Source organism: Camelus bactrianus, chromosome 3 (genome assembly GCF_048773025.1).
Source record: "Camelus bactrianus isolate YW-2024 breed Bactrian camel chromosome 3, ASM4877302v1, whole genome shotgun sequence".
NCBI classification, from domain to species: domain Eukaryota; kingdom Metazoa; phylum Chordata; class Mammalia; order Artiodactyla; family Camelidae; genus Camelus; species Camelus bactrianus.
Window position 1 is genome coordinate 160,910,666 of NC_133541.1, and position 22,663 is coordinate 160,933,328.

The 22,663-nt window shown below is 42.0% G+C and overlaps 1 protein-coding gene across 1 annotated transcript in view; it reads right to left on the minus strand.

Moving 5' to 3' along the window:
• The window catches only part of LOC141577212 (trafficking protein particle complex subunit 9-like), a 125,613-nt gene that overhangs the window by 85,077 nt on the left and 17,873 nt on the right, over window positions 1-22,663 (minus strand). Inside the window, exons 4-5 of the mRNA XM_074361396.1 lie at window positions 10,510-10,734; window positions 3,726-3,849 (exon numbers count right to left, since the gene is read on the minus strand). The gene's annotated coding sequence lies outside the window, so the exon portion shown is untranslated. The remainder of the gene's footprint in view (window positions 1-3,725; window positions 3,850-10,509; window positions 10,735-22,663) is intronic.

Below are 22,663 nucleotides of genomic sequence, written 5' to 3' on the forward strand. Positions count from 1 at the left end.
GCTGAAACCAAGTCATCAGCAGCTGCCACCATCTCCCAGGGAGGACAGGCTTATAGCTCAGCCTAGGCAGCCACTCAGAATGGTGCCCTCTGAGGGGACTCAGAATATGAAAGGACAGAATACTGGCCCTAGATAACTAGGTGCTTGTAAAAGGAATGAATTCAATGAGCCAAAATGTTTACTTCTTCCCATACAAAGAAAATCACTAAATTCTTGAACTTGAGATGCCTGGATTTCTTTAGATAACAAGCAATCTTTTATTCTTCCATCTCCCTGGTCTTTGTTGTAAAGTTCCTATATAATCCTAGCTCCTCCCCTACTTCTTGGGAGCAGTCCCTCAGACAGATTTGAAGGCTTTAATTCCGCCTCGAGTCCTCCCGCCAAATAAAGCATAACTCTAAACTTTCAGGCTACACATTTCTTTCAGTCGACAAGTCCCAGAATACACACAACTCATCAATTCTGTAATGGAACACACTGGATCAGGAACCAAAAGAATGTTCTAGTCCAGAAAAACTACGGGACCCTCTTTCTTCCTGTCATTATACAATCCCACCAGAACTCATTAATTTGCTGTCTGCTCATCTGGCAACCAAACTCAGAGAAGAGTCAACTCAGCACAGTGCTGTGCTGGGGAGAACACCCCGCAGCAGCATGGCGGGCTGCCTGCTCTCCCGCACGCTCTGCTGACCCCTAGTGTCCTCCGTGGAGACCAGGCCAACAGAGCTGTTCCCAACAGCTGCAAAGTCCCACACATTAAATAAAAGCGTTTTATTTTATACGATATGTTACGTATATAACCATCTCTGAAGACAGCTTTGCAAGAAGCCCAAATCTTCAACATTAATCTGCAAAGGCAAATGCTGCCCCCAAGGGAAAACAAGTCTTAAAACGATGCTAAGGCCTCCAAAGTCCTCTCCAGGACCATCAATCAAACTGCCTGCAGGCCTGCAGCTGCAGGCGGCTACATGTCTGTTTTAAAACAACCCCTTCCTGCCGTCAGGTGTTACAATGTCCCTCTACGCCCTCCCATCTGAGGGTAAGAGCAGCCAATGCAGAACCTTGCAGGGAAGCACTGACAATACTGGACACAGAGGATCAGAGCTAAACTAAGCCTTCTGATGACACGAGCTTGTCACTGTGTCATTTTACAGATGAAGATATATAGAGAGAGGTGGGGTGACCTTGCTCAAAGTCACACAGCTAATAAGTGGCAAAGTCTGTAACCCAGCTACACCCTCCGGTGTGACGACCCCACTGGGACACCCACAGGGTTCTCTCGTGCCTGCCGGACCAGTCCTTTACTGTCACTCATAACCCACCACAGGGTCTGACCGTAGTCTGCCTTTTCAGCCTCTTCTCCCTCTATTTTCTCAGGAACAAGGCTGCTCAGGCCACTATGTGACTTACGGCCCCCCAAACCCTCCGTGCTCAGGGTGGTCTTGCCTGTGCATCCAGCACCCTGCTCAGAGGCTCTTCCTCCCCTGCAGGAGGACGTTTCCACTCTCCACAGGGACACCCCCTCAGGGAAGCCCTCTTTTCGCCCTCAGCATGGCAGGTGTCCCAGGCCACATCCCGAGCTGCCCCATTAGGACTGCGGGTGCCCAGGTTTGCTAGTCAGACCAGCAGCCTCAGAGCCAGGGTTTATGCCCGGGTCACCCTGCAAACCTAATGCCCGCCTCAAGCCCCCAGCCAGCAGGTCACCTGGAAGTCGCAGCAAGTGCCCCACCCAATCCCGAAGTCTCTTCATTTGCCAGCACCGCTGATGAATGGTCTCCAACCTTTGGTCAGTTTTGCACAAAAGAGCAGCTTCCACTGTGAAGCAGGGGGTTTTCTCTTCTGCTCTCCATCCTTACTGGAAAAGTCAAGGGAAACCAAAAGGCCTTTTCTCAACCCTTTTCTGATGACACCCTCCCACCGACAATATTCACATGCTCAAGAGCTTTGGGTCCACGTGGTTTTGTTTCCCATACGCTAAGTGGCTCAAAACACTGCGGGATTCTTTCTCTTTTGAGAGTATTTGTTTGTACTGAGTTTATCGGCTTTAATCACTTTTTGTGTCTCTCTTCAGTGCCCCTAGCAGTTGCCACTTCTTACTCCATTCAGCAGCCTCCCTTCCAACATCTAGTCTAGGAAATGAGCTGTGATGAGGGGCCCGGGGGCAGTCACAGAAGATGGAACTAAGTCACAGAGAGGTGACATATTTTGCCTGAGAAGATCAGCTTCAAGCCCCAACACTGTGTGTCACGTCCCTCTGTTTAACACTTATGCTAAACTAGTTAACTTTTTATAGATTATGGTTATAAACAGATGAGGTATCAAAATACATACAAGGACACACATCAACTCTATGATGTTCATTAACTCCACTATTTTGTTTCTATTTATTTTATTTCTGTTAAAAAAATTAGGAACCTCTGCAGTCAATATAGCAAAATGTTAATGGGTTTTAAATCCAGAATGTAGAGGCGTAAGTGTATAATTAATCATAATTAATTGTATGCGCACAAAATTATTTGACAGACTCTCTCCCCTCCCGCTACTCGCTGCTGGCTCTCACCTGAGCTCCCAGACCACACATTTAACAGCCTTTCACTTTACCCACAGCTGAACTCATCAGTTTTCCCCCAGAGCTCCCTCTGAAGCTTTCCCTCCTCAGAGCACAACAGGACCATCACTTACCTCATTAATCCACCCAGAAACCTGGGCCTTACTCCATCCTACCTTCACAGACATCATTCATCCTTTCCTTTTTACCATCTAAACATGCCTAAAGTCTGTTCGTTTTTTCCCATTGCCTGTCCCACTGACTGTCCCACCACTCAGGTGGAAGCCACCAACACTTCACACCTGGACTCACGAGTCTCCCAAGTGGCCCCACAGCCGCTCTCCCATACTAGACACAAATGGGATATTGTCACTCCCGTGCTTTTATGACTCTTTTCAAACCTACTGTTCTTAGAAGAAACTCCAAGTTTTTCACCTGGTGAAGGTGTTTGCCATGAAACTTTGAGCTCAGGAACGGCAGGACCCCCCTCCTTCTTGGCCCTGCCCTTTCCCCAAGGCCCAGACCTCTCCCCCTCTGCCCCACCCTCTGGCACAGCGCTGGCTCAGGAGGACCTGCTGAGCTACACCAGCCTGTATTCTAACCCTGGTCTTGAGTTCTTAGCAAACTGCTTCACTTATCCATACAAATCCAGGGTAGATAAGAAAGATTATAGATGTTGAGCTAGACTATTGATTTGGGGATTTTGCTCTAGCAACCTGCAAGCACATGTTCTAATGATTCTGTCTTCTTAAAACCACACCCAGATTTAAGGAGTATTTGTGGAATGTCTTCGGAGTAAAAGGGACTGTAATTTAACAGACTATATGTTTTATAACATGAACAACACGGACAGGGTCACAAATGGAATCGCCTCACAAGTGACAGAAGACAGGTGAGAGGCACAAAGCAACAGTTCTCAAAGATGGTAAGAGCAAAGTTTTTTCGCCAACACCCAAAAATTCCTGAAAGAACCAAAAATTCTGAATTTTGAAAGTAAAAGGCTATCATATATAGAAATAAAATAAATGATCCTCTTCATCAGTATTTCAAACTCTGACTCCACATATTTCAGCAGGCCATACTGAATCCTAGCACAGAAAAATCAGATGGACTAGTGGTGAGTAAGTTCCAGGAAAACGGCAGTAATTCCTCCACTTGTGTAAGGACATACACTCACCTGCCGAAGGTGAATGTAGACTGCATTCTGGAGAAATTCGGAAGCTTCCAGGCTCCGCTTCTGGATGCCGAGGACACGGACAGCTTGGAAGCATGCTTCTAACTCAGTCACCGGAATTCTTACACTGCAGGGGGAAAAGGAGGCGCTCAGTCGATAGCAGAGATGTTCCTGTCGTGTATCACAGGCCGTGCCTCAGGGACTCAGTGCCTTGCAGCAGCCCGGCCCCAGGCGAGGACCCGAAGCGTGGCCCACCGAAGCAGGAGGTGCACTGTGCTTGAGAAATCCCATCCCCGATGGGGGCAAGAGGGGCTGGTGGGGTTGAGTGAACCTATAAATGCCCACAGAAATATGCCTGCATTCATTCAAGTGATACAAGCAACAGTAGCAGGCTATTTAACAAAATTTCAATTTTCAGTGGAAATTTTGCCTTTCCTTTCCGCTTGTCCCCTGCACTCTGAGACAGGCTTAGGCTCTCTCACACCTGCAACTCTGAAGCAATATTTGTGAAGTAATTTTACTTTGCTGCAAGTGTCCTCGCTCCCCGTGTCACTGTGTCTGTCCTCTCTTAAAGCAGTCGGATATCTTCCTGGATCTCTTCCTGAGTTCCTTTCTCCTCCTCCTCAGATCCTGAGATAAAGGACAAGTGAAGGCACATGACCAGAAAAGGCACTGTGGACTTGACCGAAGTCCACAGTGACCCCCTAGGTGAGTGCTGCCCACCCCTTACCTTCGATTCTCAAGGTTCTACCCAGGGTGACATCCAGCCCAGAGAGGTGGCCAAATTAAAAGCTATGTGGCTTGGGCACGGGGACAGGTGCAGGAGCTGGTTCCGGGGCCAGGCCCCTCCCCACGTCTGCTCCCCTCTCCCCCGAAGCCCCGCTGCCAAGCACTCAGGCTCCGTGATCTGATGTCCTTCTTTTCTACTCTACTCCAAACCCTTTTCCTTTTCCTTTTTTTCCCTAATTATCCCCAGCTGGAGTGATTTTTCAATCGCAGTATCTAAAAAATTTCCTGCAGCCGAAAATGAGGTCTCCAGATATCAATGCCCATATGCTGGCTCCTGAAGAGAGCCGCTGGCTAGGGGGACCCTCACCAACACTCACGGGGCATCAGACATGTTCCAGGGTGGGCCACCCCCAACAAGAGTTTGCTGTGACCCCTATGCCCGCACAGCATCCCTGCTCACAAAAATATAGTTGGCCAACTTATCGGTTATTAAGAAGCAAAAATACAAAATTGCTCATGTTTCTTACTAAAATTATCTATTAAGCGGAAAAGGGAATTGTAATAGAAAAGAACAATTTTGACCCCATGTTAGGTCTGTTCCTTTGGCTTTAACCCTGTGCCCTGTTTTCTAGGCTCAGACTTGCTATCTCTGCACCATTTGTAAAAGAAAGTTGCCTTTAGACTGAAATATCCAGGACAGCCTCTTCTCCTGGCCGTAATCTTGAAGGATGCTAACTAATCTGCACTTATGTAGAGATGGCAAGTAGCAAAATAGAGAATAACTTTGTTTATTTTTGGAGGTTTTACAGGGGCAACATGATTTGATCCACATGGACAGCTGCAAGAACAGCGGATTCAAAGGACAAGCAATTCATACAACAAGAAGTTTCCAACAACCAACTGCAGCCCCGCTCCTTTTTAGTATAAAAGGAGACTCAATTCTGACTTGGGGAAGATGGTTCTCCAGGACATCAGTCTGCCATCTTCTGGGTCTGCCAGCTTTGCAAATAAAGTCACTATTCCTCGCTCCAACACCTCATCTCCCAGTTTATTGGCCTGTCATTTGGTGAGCAGAATGAGTTTGGACTCGGTAACAAAATGACTGCATTGGAGGTAGTATGTCTCCCCTGTTTCCTGGTTTCCAATATGTAACATGCATATTATTTATGATCTAGTGCAAATAATTCATCAAAGACAACCACAAAAAGAAACTATACTCACCCAGCTATCAACACTGAAGTCAAAACCTATCAATTTTATATGCTGTTTAAGAACACAACCGAAAAACCTAACATAGGGAGTCGATTCCACGGAAATAAAATTATTTCTACTCCTTCAAAATTTTTCTTTTCTTTTCTATTTTATTTTGTTTTGCTTATTGAAAAGAAAATAAAAGTCAAATCATTTTATTTCACGTATTTTTGTTATAGCTACATACTTTAAATACTACAAAAAGACTTAAGTTGCAATAAAAATTGTTCATATATTAGTATAAAGATATATACACAATCAATGGGGATTAGGAAAGGAATGGACATTTACTAAAAATCCACTGCAATCCAGTCTTTTACAAGCATATCCTGGAATATAAGCTCTATTATCCAGGGAGCCTCACCCACATTCTCACTACTGAGTCCCTTAGTAATCAACCACTAAGTTACCAGCATAGAACCATGTGATCAGTATTTTAGGAATAAATGAGGGAATTAGCTCATTCAATTCTAAAACAAAAACCCTAAAATAAATACTGAACTTATTTACAGATAAAGAAAATTTGTCCCCAAAAAGTAAAGTTTCTTCCTCAAGGTCACAAAGCTAATAACTGGTAAAGGTAAGATTTGAACTAATCTGCTTGATTCTAAAAACTAAGGCGGAAATCCCATTCGACTGGGGAGTGTCCAGCTGCAAGCCTATAACCCTATCTTTGTTCAGAGCTGGCCTTTGACAGCCTGAGACAGCACCCCATCCCTGTGGAACTCGAGGGCAAATGATAACAATAAGGATTTTATATCCAGCAGTTTCTTAGGTCTCATGTATATAAAGTGTCAGCAGGTCATCAGAAAATCTCTGGGAACCATGAGTGGGTCCAGACCTTTTTGCTGATTAGAAACTCAATCTATCAGGATAGAGTGACCTTCCCATGAGAGGCCACATGGACATAAACTAAAGGCAGCTGAACAATGGAAACTAGCAAGACCCCGGAACTCAAGCAAGGATCCCTGCCATCCCCCACCCAGTTTCCTCTTCATCCGTGTGGACATGAAGACAGAAGACCCGGGTTCTTGTCCAAGTTACACTATCATGGATTCTCACCCATAAAAAGGTACGAATCTATGCTGTCCTAAGTCCTTTCCAACTCAAATATGATGACACCAATATCTCAGCAGAATATCTATGTCTCCACTTCCCCTCTTCTAATAGGAGACTATTTCTGTGGACACAAAGCAGAAATCCAATTTAAAAAACCATGCAAGAAGCCAGGCGAATTTCTGCTTAAGAGACTTTGCTCTCACGCTCAGTGAATGAAAACTCAGAAAAAGTGGTCCTTCTCCCTCAGCAAATGGGAGGTAGCCTGATTGTGTGTGTGTGTGTGTGTGTGTGTGTGTGTGTGTGTGTAAATCAAATATAATCATGTCTGGGACGTGTACAGATTATTTTTAATTTCACTGTAATTTCATGGGGATGAGCCTACATTTAAAGTAATTTGAATGTAGTGTTCTGAGACAGACTCAGTCTCTTTTGGTGGAGGAGGTGAAAGGGGAGTGTAAAGGAGGAAAGAGGTAAATGAAGCAAAGAAGTAAGAATACTGCTGGGGAAAGGCAAGACGTTAATTTTGTTCCTCATTGCATCACATACAAATTAGTGACTGGATTTCCCCCGTTGTCTTATGGAGCACTGAGTTGCAGAAGAAGAGGTGACAGCCCATTTCTCACTGAGATTGTGACTGTACGTGGCATCTTATAGACACAAATCATTTACCCTGATCAAACACTCTAGCAGCAGGCTGTAATTCTCCTGTTTTGAGAGACAAGAAAACAGGAGTTCAAAGCGGGTAGATAACTTGACAAAAGTCAGAGGACCAGTAAACCAGAGAGGATGAAATCAAACTCAGATCTGAATGCAGAGTCTGATCTTCCCACTCCCAGGGCTGGAAGTTCCTTAACACACATGCTCCGCAGATCCCCTGCAGTGTTCCTGGCGCCAAGCATTTCCCATGGTAATGGTCTCCAGTTCTCACAGACACAGCACTCTGTGTAGCCAATGACCTTGATCAGACCTTGATCATCTACCTGCCACGCCCACCAGGCTTCACCATACAGGCAGGAAAGCTGGCTTTCAAGTGCATACAAAGCTACCCTTAGTCTAACCTGGGCTCTTCTGCAGCTTCTCCAGCCTAAAGGCAGCCATTAAAGTGCTCACAGTTTGTACGTGAGCCACACTACCTCTCTCCATCTGTCTCCCCACCTATACTACTTAGCTATGAACATTTTGAGAATCTTGGAAACAAATTTTTAAAAACAGAAAAGAAAGGATTCTGGAACAAGTAGTTAATACTTACAATTTTAAATGACAATTCACAAAGTGAGTATTGACAAAACGAATTTCCTTTCTAAATGTCAGTTTTAAGCATTTAAAAATATAATAGCAAAAATTTCTCACTTACAAAATTAACAAAAACATAAACAATAATCTGGAATAAATTCAAAAATAATGCCCATATTCTAAATGGACAAACTTCAGGACTGTACTGAGGGTTAAAGTAAGAGGTATGGATGTAGAGACATAAACATATTGCATGGAGAAAAGCAGTTTTGTAAAGATGTAAGTTCTCCTAAGAATAATTCAAAACTTACTAAAAAATCCCATGAAAATTCCAATCTGATTTTTTTTAACTTGAACAAAATATTTTGGAATTCTTCAGGAATAATAAAGTCATAATACTTGACAAGAAAATTTGGGATGGAAGAAAAGAATCAAAAAAAATCAGACTGCCAGTGATTAAATAAATTTTTACAATATGTAAGATATGGTGCTGGAGTAAGGAAAGGAGATTGACAGAAGGGAACCATGAGCTCAAAAAGAGACTCTAGGGTATGTAAGTATTTTGTACAGGTGGGATTTCAAATCAAAGAGAAAATTATGAATTCAATAATTGTCCTGGGACAGAGAATCACCTGGAAAAATAAATTCCATTCCTGTCATAATGACCACAAGATAAATTGCAGATAGTGATGTAAATATTAAAAAGTACTAGTAACAGCAAATACAACTCTTTGCTCTTATTAATTCAACTTCTCTTCACTATAACATTTACTATTATAATCTCCATCTTAGAGATTAAAAAAACTAAAGAAGTGATTTATTCCATTATAAGAGAGTATTTCTAAGAATAATGTCAAAGATAAAACCCATAAGGAAGACATTTACTATCCTAAGAATAGTTTGAGCCGCAACAAAAATCAAAAAACTTCCTGAACAAAATGAAAGGAAAGAAATGACAAGAAAAAGCTCTGTGATACATGTTGATGAATTCACGAAGTTAATTTTCATAACATACAAAAAGCTGTCACAAAGCAAAAAGAAGCTCCCTCACTTAAATGTGGGCAAAGGACAAAAGGAATCATTCATTTTAAAAAAGTCAAATGGCTAATGAGTGAAAAATGCTCAAAACTTCACTGGTCATCAAATGCAAACAAAAACAATGAAAAAGCACATTTGCTTATCATATTGGCCAATATTTTTAAGATATTCTAGCTAGTGTCCATCTGTGGGAGAACAAATCATGAGCCACTTTTTCAGAGGATGACATATCAATGGATTTGTAAGCTCTGAAAAACGTACATACACACTGACTCAACTCCACTTCTAGGAATCGTTTCCTTTAGGAAAAAAAAATCAGTCCAAAAAGATGTACCCATCAGGGCATTTACACAGCACTGTTTACAAAGGTGGGAAGAAAATCTGAAGTGAAATCATATCCAGCGATAGAGAATTGGTTACATAATTAATTGCTCATTTTTTCATTCCCCAATGGAGAAGGAATTTCTAGTCACTTGAAAGGAGTCTGTGATGAATGTAAACGTCACATCCAGGGACTAAATTTCCAGAAGCCTTAACTAAAGGAATACACATACAAGATCACAGGAATGTCTGTACAAGAAGGATGCAACTCAAACATTCTTTCTGACAGTGGAAAATGGAGAAAACTTAACTGTCCACCATCAAGACAATGATGCGGTAAATCAAGGCGAGCTGCGGGCGCTGAGGGAGCCGGCGTTTCGCCGTTGTCCAGGGCCTTGTCCACAGCACTCTCCCACCAAATGTGTCCGTGGACAAGAGATGAAACCCGCACATCAGGAGACCCCTCCAATCTATCTGAAAGGGCCGGGTGAGTCTGGAGTGGGAGGACGTCCATGATATATTCCTGAGTGAAAAAAGCGAGCTGCAGAAAAACATATAGTATGGTCTCATTTTTAAATAAAGCATATATACACACACCTATACATTGATTTCTCATATGTGTATATATATGTATCTCATAGGCATAAAGGTCATAATATATATATACAAAATTTTCAACAGCTTTTACTCATAGGAAATAATGGGAAGGGAGTTAGGGGCCTTCCTGTACCACCACAGTTCTCTTTTCAGTATTTCAGTTAAGTATACTTGGAATTTAAAAGTTTATTTAAGTCCGAAGTAAAATGGACGATGCCTCCATAAGACAGAATTCTACACTGGTCTATAAAAATCATGCCAGGGGAGATAGAATATTGTAGAAAAACATGTAATAAGCCAAATGGAAAATGGAGGTCTCCGAACAGTAAACAGGTGCAGAGTGCTCACTGGTTTTTATGACAGAGATGATACACAATAACGAAAAAACAGAAAATAAATGTTAAATTGTTAATTATTATCTCTGAGTAGCAGGACCAGGATAGACTCTTTTGTCCCTTTTTTCAAACATATTATATTAAATGCACATTATTTTTCATCTGAAAAAAGCATTTTTAGACGTGTAGTACCACGCAGTGGGGAATAATACATGAATACTTACAGAAACAAGTAACTAGGAGACACCGCAGCAGCGCAACACAATGTAGAACGGGCAATCCTGATTAACACCGCTCAGTTACATAAGGATCCACAAAGTGAGAGCACCTGCTGTAACAGGGCGTGGCTCCCTTCTATTTGTCAGTTGTATCTTCAGGGCTGAGGCAGTTCTGAGCACGGCCAGTGTCAGTTCATGTGTCTGGATGGATGCTACTGGAGGTGAGGGCACCTGCAAGCAGAAAGGAAGAACAGAAACCATCCTCTGCCTTTTCTGTCTTGTTTCTTTGTTACTTTAAAAGAGAGGCATAAATAAGATAAACTGTGTATCTCCCCTACTGATATTTCAGTAATGAAACCGTTTTTAAAGGCTTCAGAGCTTATATTTTGTCTATAACTGTCTTTTCAACAAAGCATCATATTTATTAAATGTTAATTGACTCAGTTAATTAACTCCCTGTTGAAACATTCAAGTAAAGAACATGAAAGGCCTTATGTAATAGAACCACACCTGCAGTGACTAGCTCAGCTGTCTTGACGGCAATGCAGTCAGCCCCCACCATCCCGAGGCCCTAAGCTCCTGATGCAGGTAAGAGAGCACGCTGCCGCCTCAGATGGAGAGATACTGTGAAAGCATTTTTTGAACTCTACAGTACTGACAAAACATAACTGACAAATCCCAGGCTCCTTTGAAGCTGTCATTTTCGGTTTCTGGCCAACCCCAGTCAATGAGCAGAACCACCCCATACCCGAGTCATGTGACTCACGTGGGAAGAAATTTTGTAGAAATTTCCAGGTACAGAATGTAACCAACTATATGTAGAACTCTGATAAAAGAAAAGATGAAATACTCTGATGTTGAAGACACTCAAAATATTCTCCTAAGCTTTAGTAGCTGGAAAGGCTGGGCTTCTCCTCAGCCACTTATTTATTTCACAGCCAGTGAGCATCTCCCACAAGCCCTGTTTCCCTGTGTCTGCTGGGAGCCTCAGGCACACTCTTGATGTCGATTTTATAAGTCACAGGGCAGACGCGTGTCTCTCATGCCTGCCACCCTCACACAGGCTCGCCTCCTAGCCTCACTGTCTGAACTTGGCCCCATTTTCTCACCTGTTTATTTGGTATCTGTTCTTCTGTAAGCTGCCTGAAATGCTTTTTGGAACAAGTCAGAAGAATGAGTGTGTAGATAAATGGACAGTTGGACAGGTGAGAGGTGGGCAGACAGACAGAGAGACTCCAAGAAAAGGGGAACAAAGAAAATTCCCTATGCAGAACCCTCTTCTAGTCAGGGAAGGAAACTGCCACGGAGACGTGTGAAGAGCTAGGTGGCTTAGGGCTGTTTCCTGGATTCCATGAAAAGTCCCACCAAGAGAGAGGGTAGAACTATAAATAATAAAAGAAAAAAGCATGCATGCTTGAAAAATATATCCACAATATGTACTTTCTAAAGAATAGATTCAAATCAGCAGGGCCCAATTACACAATCCTTGGGTATTTACAGAAATGAGAATCCCATCTCCAAAGCACAAGGCATCCATTCGTAGCACTGAGAGTCTACACGGGGCAGTTATAAAGCCTTCACCACAAAAGCTATGCTCTCCTGCACTTACGAGGAAGGAGCAGCTGTGCCCGGGCTGCCCACGAGCATCATTTGCACCCTATAGCACCTCTACGGGGTAGGGACGTCTAGCGAGCCCCATCTCTGCAGGACAGAAAACAAGCCCGGGAGAGGCTAAGCCGACCTACCAGTTATCCATCTCACAGGACTGGTCACCCCAGACCAGGACTCGAACTCAGACCCACGTTTGTAATCACGGTACTACCGTGTTTTGTGTGCTTTTTGTGTGTATAATACAACTGTTTCTGGCATGAAAGTATATTTAATAAATGATCGGTTGTCCTGTATATCTCATTTGCTCACAATCAGTCTTTATAGTGTTGAATTGTACTCTTTTTCCGTGGAGAAAGAACGGAACGAGCGGGTGTTAGAATGAGGTGGGGCTCCATTCTTTATCTGGTACCTCATCTCATCCAAGTCCCAAACCAGGGAGAAGGAGCAAATGTTTACTTCATCTTTTAAAGAGAGGGCTCCACTGATGGTGACTTAACTCCAAAACCAAGTCTGGGGAAAGGGCACATTCAGCAACCAGAGCATTATCACCTGTAGGAAGGCAAAAACAGTTCAAGGGAGGGCTCAGGGGGTCACCCTGATTTAATTTCAATCGATAAAACAATAATGCACTCTAAAAATACTAGCATGCAATGGATTGGCTCATTCTTGACATCTAGCAAGTTTCCACAGCCCACATGTAAAATTATCGTGAACCAGTGAAAGGAAGTGTCCACAGACAAGAAAAATCAATGCCACAGGTAAACTGAAACCCAGGCTGGAGGAAAGGAAGAGAAAGGGCATAGTAAAGAAGTGGGGAAAGGCTGGGGAAAAAAAATCATCACACGGACTCTCAAGCATCATCCAACAAGCATATAATCATTCGAGAGAGAGAGTTACTGAGGTCCTATTCTGTGCAAGATTGTAGAGCGTTTGAAGCAAGAGCGCAGCGACCATTGTGGCAGCAAGTGGCGGGGCTCAAATACACTTCTGATCCCGGTACCTGGCACACTTGTCCTCAGTATAAAGGGAAAAAAAAAAAAGTAAAGTAACTCTGTAAACTCAAAGCATTGTTAAAAAAAAAATTAAACAAAACCTAAATACCTGGACAGAAAAACCACGCACATTTCTGGATCAGAAGACAGAGCTCTTGGAATGGCAGTGCTCCCCAGAACGATCTGTATATTCAACCTGGACTCGATCACAATCCCTGCGGGCTCCTCTGCAGAAACTGACTAGCTGCTGCTACAATTCATATGGGAATTCGAGGGTCTCAGTAACCAAAACGTACTTGAAAAAGAAGAACAATGTGAGAGGACTTGTAATTCTCAATTTCAAACCTTACAACTGTATGCCTAGGTGAGATAAGAGGCCATAGTGAAGTTATGACTGTGTTTATCCGTATTTTCTAAATTCTCTACAATGAATTTAACTGTTACAATAAGAAAAATAAAAAGTAAGGTATCTTTTAAAACATGCACGCCGATTCATTCATTGGGAAAAAAATATTTTAACTATAAAGAGGTAACCAAATATCTAGTGAAAAAGGACTACTTAAAATCAAGTGTGTATTTACATTTTTCATAAATTGAAAACTGAAAAGCACAAACACATCAAGTTTCTAGGGAGATCGATGCAAAATATTAATAGTTATTTTCAAAAATACTAATTGAACAATGAAAACTCAAGAAAGGGAAAATCGTGATTGACAGCCAACTGCAAACACATGGAGAGCAAAGGCCTAGAAATCACAGTTCCTTTAACTCTGATACTAACTCAATAGAAGAGGAAATTCCTCCCTGTGGGGAGAGTGGAATCCCATGCATAAGACAGGATACACAGTACAAACTGCACTAGAATCTGGGGTGAATTTCTTAGAAGAATTCTAAAGTTACAACATTGCTGAAAAACTATAAAAACACTGAAAGACAGATTAAAACACACAGTCATATATATTATATAGAAACATATGAAGTCTGCTCCCATGTTGCATAGAAATACAAACATATTTGTTCATTTATGGGCACTGATTACTTTTTCCCAGGTAGAATATTTCAACTAAAACAAATAATCAATAATACACACCTCTTGTCAAATCTACTTGATAAGGTACTCTGCTATGTAACCATAATTTGTCTAAGATAGATCTAAAATTAGTGAAAAAGATCTTTGTATGGTTTCTTGAACTCTTCTCAAAATTCCAAGCTTAATTTTAAAATAGATCTGAGCAGTTTTTTCTATATTAACTTTTCCCTCGTGAAATGAACAGCAGAGTCTATTGTCAAAATTCTGTCCTTACAATGATTCACGAGCACTGTATCCTAACAAAACTGCTGGACAGCAAGTCACTATCCAGAGAGTGTGACCAAACAAATGAAACACAAGGAAGACAGTGAGAGTATTCTGGAGGGCTTACCGTCTGTGTCAACTCTGGGGTTTTTATTTGATTGGTTTGATTGGGTAGCAAAATAAAACCAATCAAGTACTTTCTTCTTTAAGCATCCTGTAAGTCATGACTCTGTTGTTAGTGTCATGAGAAGGAAAGACTAAAGCAAGACTTCATTAGGTCAATTAGCAACAGCCATCACTGGGGAGTGAGTAAAAAAGAAGTTAACTGATAGCAATGCTTCTGCCTACATGAGACCTAAAATAAACCTACACTGATCTCTTTAAGGAAAATGAGGAGATGAGGCCCCAATGAGAAAAACAAAAACTAACAAGAAATCAAAAAAGTAAAGTCTTTTTCATTAACGATTCCAGGAAAGAGTGGAGCATGGTGGTGAAGAGTACAGATGCTGGGGACAAACATGAGGGTCTGAACTCCCACAGCACTGGGTAGCTTTGACACTGATAAGTCAGTGAAATTTTCTGCATCCCAGTCTCCTTTCCATAGACTGGGGACAACAACTGCACCCGTCTCCTAGAACGGTCTTAATAATTAATTTATTTTATATATAAAAGGTTAAATAAAATACCTCAGATATTAAATATTACCCCAAAAGCACAAGGAAAAAGAAAACAGAGATAAATTGGAGTTCATCAAATTTTAAAACTTTGCTTCAAAGGACATCATCCAGAAAGTGAAAAAAAAACACACAGCAGAAAATATTTTCAAATCATTTATCTGATAAGGAATTTGTATCTACCAAAAAAAAACAAAAACAAAAACAAAAACAAAAAGAACCTCCTACAACTCAACAATAAAAAGGCAACTCAATTAAAAAATGAATAGAGGATCTGAAAAATATTTTTCAAGGAAAATATACAAATGACCAATAAGCACAACGAAACGATGTTCAATATCATTAGCTGTAAGGGGAATCAAGTCAAAACCACTCGGAGAAACCGCTTCACACTCACTACAATAGGTTATAATCAAAAAAAGAGTAACATGCACTAATGAGGACACAGAAAATGCAGAGGTCGCAGCCGTTGCTGGTGAGGATGTAACACAGCCTGGCCACTTTGGAAAAACGCCTGGCAGGTCCTTAGAGAGTTGAACATTTGGTTTCTGAATAACCAGGCAATTTTGCTTCCTGGGCACACACGTAAGAGAACTGAAAACAAATGTTCACATAAAAACTCCTACAGGAATATTCACGGTGCCATTACTCATCACAGCCAAACAGCAGAAACAACACAAATGTCTATCAGGTGATGAATGGGTAAACAGAGGGGCCCAGCCATACAGAGGAATATTATTCAGCAATAGCAAAGCATAGAATATTGACCCAGGCCACAACGTGGACAAATATTGAAAACGTTACTCAGTGTGAAAGAAGTCAGTCACAATAGATGCTTCCACTTACATGAAGTAACTCGATTTACATGAAATTTCCAGCAGAGGCAAACCCACAGAGAGAGAATAGTGGCTCCCTGGGGCTGTGGGAGGATGGGGAAGATGGGGATGTCTGCTTATGCGTAAGGAGCTTCCTGTTGGGGGGATGAAAATGTTCTAAGATTGAATGGGATGCACAATTCTGGGCATAGAGTAAAAACCACTGTACATTTTAATGGGTGAATTGTTATTAAAACTGTTAAGAACGAAAGCACCTCGGGCCAGTACCTTCCCATAGTAAATGCAAATTGCTAAATTTTATTACAGGAAGAAGAAACTGCCCTCAGCATGAAAGCAGGAGTTCAGCAAATGTGAGTTAACCGAAATTGGACAAGAGCATTTCACTTGAAACAGTTGCTGATTGTACACAAAATATTAAGACATGACAAGGAAAATCAGTTTGACATCACGAAGAAGCATTCTGCTTCAAATGCAGATCAAGGATTCGGCAAGCTCAGCTGCTAGAAGTGACCAGAGAAGAAACCTGGTTCTTTAAACAAGCACCAGAGCCAACAAGAAAATAGTGGTGAGGAAAGCAGGCGGCAGAAAATCTGGAACAGTTTGCTACAAATAATTTCTCCACTGAAAATTCAAAAATAAAATGAAAGTGATGTAATACTCTGTTGACCACACGTGAATGGGCTTCCTCCGGTTCTCGACAGTTTTGTAACCCCGAATGAGAGACTCAGGAGAATCAGAATGGCTCCTGGGAGTCCCCAAATGACTGCCCACCAGCACGCTGACCACCATCACATCTGCCAGGGTGGAATTTCAGAGAAGAGACTAACTTCTGAAAGGCACAGGAAATATTGACAAGGGAAAAAAAGGCTGATGTCAGTCTTGGGACAGAGGCCCTGAGAGCAGAGGCCAGAAAGCTGCAGGTGAACTGGAGTGGCCCTGGGGCAGGAAGGGACCACGGGGGAGCAGATTTCAATTTTCTCTTCTCTCCCCCTCGGGTAGGAGAGATAAAGTCTGCATCCTTCTCACCTGGAACTGTGGGATCTGGATGGCAGAAGTCTTACCGACATGGAATGAATGACTCAAGACTGTGGAAAAAGGAAAAAAAGCGAGAGGGAGTAGGGAGCCAACTCCAAGAGCCACTCAAATGCTCCCATATTTATTGTGTATAATCAAAGAAAATAGTCTTTAACAGTTGTGGGATAGTAAACAGGAACTTGGGGAAAGACAGGATGAGACAGAGATTGTAGAATCCACAATGAGTAAAAAGGCTAGGTTTACCTTTAGGGGAGTCATGGGGAAAGGGGAACAAGATAAATTCTTTAGATATTCATTACAAAGCAGAACACCAGTCCAGCCAGGTCCGTGTTTTGGGGATAATAGACTATCTAACAGCACGCACGCCCAGCATTTATAGCTGAGGGCCTGGGTCATTGCTGTGCAATGAACAGAGTGCTATCTAAAACCTCAAACATGCAAGCAAGGCATTGTCTCTGCTTTTTATGGCAAGGAGACAGGAGTGAGGATGCACAGGTGCTTGCTTGAAAGCAGTTACTAAGCACACTTTTTCTTCTTAAAGTTGACATGCGTCTGGTGTCTGTTAAATTTGTTAACCCAATCATGGGCTATCACATGGAACCATTATGGAGGACACCCTAGGATGACAAATCCTGGCTCTGGGTCTTTTCCTGCCAGCTTCGGACATCCCAGCAGGGTCTAGACACATCCCTGAATAACGATCCCACAGAACCACCCAGACTCTTAACTCCTGGTGCTTGGAACTTAATTTTAGCTCTACACAACTTAACATAGAAAAGTTTCAGAAATAATAGATATTATATTCTTTTTATATCTCATCATAGAACTGATTTTTCTGATTGCTCTAAGCTGCTTCTACTTGGTAATTCACCTAATTCTGCAGGTGAATTCAGTACTTTCCATTGCGCATAACTAGACAGTCTGGGCCCTCAGACTTCTATTGGTCAAATAAATACCGATACACATAATTGATTTCATTGTTCATCAATTTCAGCCTGGAGGTGAGGGAGTGTCACTCTGTTCCTCAGCCCACCCTCAACTATATTCTCTTCAGCAACTCAGGCCTCCTGAATACAAAACGTAGCATCTGTATCCCTTCACCTACACTTTCCACAAACGCAACAGGAAACATCAGCCTAGAGAATGAATTCAACACAAATGTTAAAAAAAAAATCTACAAACCTGAAGCAACTCCATCTCCGAATCATGATACACAATGACGTGAAATTAAGGGTGTCAGATACAAAGCACGGGTGAGCCTGACCACCTCATTTCTATTCTTCAAAGGAAGGAAGGTTTTCATGTTTTTTATTATCATTCTTTGTCATTGTTTCTGATTAAGCCAAAAAATAGTTTATGAAATAATTAAGCACTGCAATAACAGATTTTCGCTGTATCAATTACAGAAGGCATTCAGAGGGGATAGGAAAACCCACCTAAGTAAAAAATGCAAAATTTCTTCCCCTGTTAAGAACACGTATACAAAATGCAACAGAGAATTCAAATTCATGTGGAGAGGAGCAAAAGCCACAGAATCAAACAAAGTCATTACTATGAGTCAATTCAAAATTCACTGGACAAACATGCTCAATGCATTCAAAGAATTTTAAAGGCACACTGCAAACCATTCACTTAATGATCTACAGGCTAGAGGAAGAATTTCCCTCTTTAACAGACAACAGAAATCAATAGGTTGCCCCACCAAACGAGGACCAAACAACAATCAGGTTTTTAACAGTTCTGATAAATCAGCATGTTCTAAACATCAAAATCCAGAAATTTTAAACATTCATTCACACCACAATGAAACAAGCACTTAAAAAAAAAAAAACCAGTAACCCGAAGAAACTAAGCACAATTATCATGTACCTGGATCAATGGGAACTTCTTGTAACGCTGGAAGAAAGAACAGGCTATAGCCTTTTACTTAAAAAATAAAACTACATTTAAAGATAACTGCTAAAACACATTTCATCATTCATGTTGCCTGGATAAATCTGAGGCACTCGTATCTGATCAGAAAAGCAATTCTGAGTAATAGTATGTTACAATTCAGAGCCAGTTTGCTTTAGTAGAAAAAAGAAAAGCTACTGTTTCTCATCCTGCACAAAGACTAAAGTAACTTCCTGCCTCTATCTCCTCCTATTTTCTAAGCTCATTCTCCATAACCCTTCTGAAACAAGTATGAGAAACATTTATTCACACCAATATGCCAAATGACAAAAGAGTATCAATTTATTTGTATAAATATATGCCTACACCTTGAACTGGAAGAGAAAGGTATCAGAAGGGTATATGGAACTTATTTCTACCTTCTTGAAATCACACACACACACACACACACACGTTCACAGAGACACAGACATGTACACACTGAATTACTGGGCAATTCACAAGCTGAGGACTTCCAATTTGTAGAAGATAACTTTGTAGTTAGTTTAAAATACAAAACTGTCAGCTTTTGAAAGCCTTCATCATCTGCTAAATCATCCAAATATCAACGAGACCCAATTAGCCTTCTCTGTAGAATATAATTTCTCATGATGGCAAAACAGACCCTAAGTAGTGGATCCAAGACTCGTGTTTATCACTACCTATGAACGTTTTTAAACACATAAACAGATTCAGAAAGTATGTCCCAAAAACATTTATTCTTATTGAAATAGCATATGTATTCAATTGTCTATACAGAAAATAGGTCCCATGATGGTGTTTAAGACCAATTTTGTGTATTGAAATATTTATTTTTAAGTTCAGACAAGGAGGGTCTGTATTACTCAGTTGTAGAACACCTGCTTAGCATGCACAATGTGCTGGCTTCAGTCCCCAGTACCTTCATAAAAATAAATAAAAATAAGTGCATATTTAAAATTAAGAATAAAGTTATAAAAAGAGTAAATGCAGACTAAAAACCACTGCAATCTAGGAGCCATAATTTTAATAAAAAACGAGTTTCTATCAAATATTCACTATATGACAATTACAGAGACAATCACAAATCGCCCCTGACAACATCAGGTGTGATTCTCAGCAACCCTACTAAGTAGACACCGAAGAGAAACCCAGCATTGCGGATGAAGAAACGGAGCTCGGAAGAGCCGGGGACGCTGACCGTCCTGCTCACCGTGACAACACGTCAGCCAAGGATGAGCGCTGACAGAGCTGCACTGAGGGGACACCCAGCTTCACGGAACCTTGGTGCACTGGGGAGTCCCAGAAAACACTCAAAACTGTTCAGTGAAGACCCAGCTCAAATATATTACATTGTGCCACATCCTTTAAACAGGGAACATGACTGAGACCTTTTTGATGCCTCCGTGTCCTTTCTGCCATTATCAATTATTTGCCCTCTCAGCATGCCCAGTCAGGAATTGGACCCCATATGAAGTGCACTCAGATGGCAGAGCTTTTAAAGCTGTTTTATGAAGTTTGTAAGACTCTGTCTATGCCTCACACAGGCGGTCATACATCACTTCTCACCGGTGTGGATGTACCACATGAAATCACACCTTTCTGCTTTTTAAAATCCCTCCATGTAATCCAGAATTTTCAACAGCAAAGAAGCAGCACAACCAGAAACAGTGGATAGCTTTTCACCAAATGGACTCGAACAGCCCATCGGACTACCTGGAAGCCCTTGTTTTCTATTAAACCCACTTCCAAGGACTTCATCATTTTCTGATTGGTGGACTTGGCCTCTGACTGGCCTACTCTGAGAGCTCCCAACCTCACATCCGGGGGTGGGAGAGGACCCTGCTGTTCGGGGAAATCAGTGCGGAAGGCGGAAATCTTCCACCCAGGTCCGCACGGGTAGAAGTGCCACAACGAGCTCAGAAAATATACCGTCAGCAACCCTGGGCTCCCATGGACTGATGTCACATTAACCAAACTCATGAGAGACTGATGCAAGAAAACCAGAAATTGAATTTATTAATGTAACAGGAGATGTGAAACCACGAATTAGACTGAAATATCAGAGTTCAAATATGAGTACAGATTCTCCTCAACGGCCCAATCACAGGCAGGCAGCCACATGGCAACCATGGACAGAAGCAGAGCAGGAAGGGTTTCTAGATTAACTCAATGGACTAAATGTCTGTTATACGAACAGATCTGCTGCCCAGAAGACATTTAACGCCAATCACGGTGCACTGTCCGTGGACAGTGGCTGAGACACGACTGTGAGCACCTGTGTAACTCTCCTTTCCCTGTCCTTTCTGGGCTAATATATGCACAGAGGTACAGAGATCCAGGGATGCAGATGCCTCTAAACACCCAAAGCCCATCCCTGGGAGCCTGGAAACCAGAGAGCCAGGGTTTAAATACCAGCTCTGCCACTTACTAGCTCTGTGACATTGGCCAACTTACTTACACTCTCCGTGCCTCAATTTCCTCATTGTAAACCTGGGATAACAATCCAATCTCCCTTACTCACTTGTTGTGAAGATTGAAGGATTCATTTCTGTAAAACGCTCAGAAAAGAATGTAGCACATTTTTGGTGCTCAACAAATGTGAATTTAATAAGAAAGTGATTTACAAGTCTCCCTACTAATCATCTTCTGTGTTACATGGCTAGTCTGAGTCCCAAAGGAAATCCTTATTTCCCCTCTTATAAACTCTTGGGGAGCACCCTTCTCTTGCGTCCCAAAACCTGTTTAAACTGAGAGAAGGGATGCCTCCTCCACACTCCTCTGGTCCATGGAGAGGGCTTCCCCATTCACACACCTGACCCCTTGCCAACGGCTAACACTCTTCACAATAACAGATTGAGTTGTCAGTCTGGAGAGACAAGCAGGGCATAGGAAACCTTTCCTTTCCCTCCAGTGTTGGCCACCCTTGGGAAGCACCAGGGATGCTCAGCTCCATGGCAGGTCAGCCCTGTGCATGATGGGGCATATCATCTTAAGGGAAGGCTCGCTGTGGCCCAGAGCTAACTGGGACTGTGTGAGTCTCTAATTCTGGGACACAGTATCATGACACGCATTTTCCCACAGCCCTGAATTTCATGGAGAACGTGGCTTCATCAGTAATAAAGGAGACATTTATCGCCTGTCTGTTCTTCTGTGTCATCTCTCAGTTGGCTGCTGGAGAAAACATGTGTATAAGTATGGGGTCCACTTAAGCCCCAATATATATGAAGTACCAAAAAATTCTGTGGCTTAACATTGGTTCAGGGCGACTGTGTAACGGTCCTGACTTTGCTGATTCTAAATTATGGGTATAGGAACTATGGAACCTCCTCAAATATCTTTCATCATAAAACCAGCTTTTCTTATTTTCCGGTTTCTTAGTAATTGCCAAAGACTGTAAAATGATGGCTTCATACAAAACAGGAGCTAAACTTTATGAGCCCTTTGACATTCCCACTGTGCTAAACAATTTACATAATTTCTAATTCTCACAATTCTGCAAAGCATATACGAGCATCCCCATCTCACAGACGAGGGAGAAACTCAGAACAAACTGACTCAGGCTCACGTGGCTCAGTGGCAGCGCGTGCACACAAACCCAAGTCAAATCACTACACCCATTCTTCTATGTACAAAATCACCTCCCACCAAATGACACACAGCGGCTGGGTCAATACTCAGGGAACTCAGTACACTTTTCAGCTTTAAGGTGCTCAAGAGGTCACTTCTAGCTGCTTTATAAAATCCCGGCTCACTGGTTGCTAACACTGGAATAAAAGACCGATTTTGCCATTGTTTGCACAGCAA